Source organism: Echinops telfairi, unplaced genomic scaffold (genome assembly GCF_000313985.2).
Source record: "Echinops telfairi isolate 266 unplaced genomic scaffold, ASM31398v2 ScPeMD7_7400;HRSCAF=8409, whole genome shotgun sequence".
Taxonomy (NCBI): Eukaryota; Metazoa; Chordata; class Mammalia; order Afrosoricida; family Tenrecidae; genus Echinops; species Echinops telfairi.
The window spans coordinates 14,188,154-14,190,024 of NW_022111300.1; positions in this window are offsets into that span (position 1 = coordinate 14,188,154).

Consider the following 1,871-nt stretch of genomic DNA (forward strand, 5'->3'; position numbering starts at 1 on the left):
AGGATGCCATTTTTAATGTCTCTGATCATTTTTTGGAACATTTTATTGTGGATTGGCAGAAAGTTTATAAATTAATTTCCCATTCAACAGTTATACATATTTTATTTAATGATATTGGTTACAGATAACTCATTCTTCAAAGTAAAAATATTTGCTTCAAAAGCACAGGTTTTCCAGCAATCGTTTACTGAGACGCTTCCCCGTTTATAAGTGCAGTGCTAGTCATTAGGAAAGAAGAAGAGTTATAATGTCAAAGTATAAAAACACAGGCAAAGGTCTTCAAGCATCCAGAGTCACAAATCCATGTTCTTACAATGATTTTTGGTCTTACAGAATTCCAAAGACTTTTAGACGTATCTCCCCTACAGAGTCTACTCAATTCCACTGAATCATAAATATAGGAAATGCAAGAGATATATATATATATATTCACATTGTTATAAAGAGAACCAAATCACTAATGATACAGGTTGAGCTCCTACCTCCCGGAGTTTTATACTAAGATAACAATTTAGCAAGAATCTTCTACAGTTTCTCAGAATAGAATGTGAGAAACTGTAAGAAGGAAGAGAAAGAGTTCAGTTGTTCTGTTTCACCTCCGGCCTGTGCTGTCAAAGGAGAGACTTCTAACTGGACTGGGACATAAAGGAAAATGAGAAGGACGGCCAAGGCCTATTTCTGGAATATTCAAAAGGCTGTATTACCTGAAACTACCAAAATAGGCTGGTGCTGAGACAGCTGCTATATTTGAAGCAAATCTCATTTGCATCATCAGCTCACATACTTACTTTCAGCTGCGCTCTGATACGGAGCTAAACATTTGTGCTACCAAGCCTCTCCGTCCGCGTGTTCAGCCAGACTGTTTAGCTGACACATTTCTAGGTTTCTGCACGTCCCCATGTCCCATCAGAAAAAACCTGGGGGTGGCACACACTCCCTGTTTTTTTCAGCTGCAGCCTCTCTTGAGAGTCGGAGCTGCATCTTTGGTGGCATGACGTGGGAGGTGAGGGTGTTATATCCTCGCAAGCAGCTGTTCCATACTTAGATAAATGTTATAGCTGTCAGTGGTGTTGGCAGAGTGGAGAGAAAGACCTCGAAAATGATGGGCAGGAAAAGCTAGACAACAGAGAGAGTGTCTTCTATCTACTGCCTCATTTCTTAGAGCCTCTATGGATCCTGGATCTTTCATCTACACATCGACCATCACGTATTCTATCGGGGAGACTGGTGGTTTAGTATAGAGTTCGCTCCTCCATGGGGGACCCCAGGTTTGATTCAGAGCCAAGGGACCTTATGAGTAACTACAACCCATCTGCCAGGGGAGTGTTACAATTTGCTATGATGCTGAACATATTTCAAATGAGTTTCGATCAGAGAGAGACTAGGAAGAAAGGCTTGGCAATCTACTCTGAAAATCAGCCAAGTGAAAATCCTATGGATTAGGATTCTCAAACCCACACCTGGTCAAGGTGATGGCTAAAGGCCAGAACGTGTTTGTGTTGTGTGCTCACTAGGAGCTGGAGTTGACTCATAGAAGTTGATAACAACTTACATACTATAGAGGCCACCACGGTCAAAGAAGATGATCTCATTGTAACTACCACCACACTGGGATCCATGAGCAAGAGACCTTCCATCCAATTCCCTTACACTGTCTAAAAGAAAATGAAGCTATATTGTGAAATGAAAACCTTAATCCCAATGCCATCAGGCTTATTCTGACTTATAGTGACCCTATAGAACAGACTAGAACTGCCTCTGGATTTCTGAGACTGTACGTCTTTACAAGAGTAGCGTCTGGGGTCTTAAAAGCTTGAAGGTAAACAAGCGGCCATCTAGCTCAGAAGCAACAAAGCCCACATGGAACAACA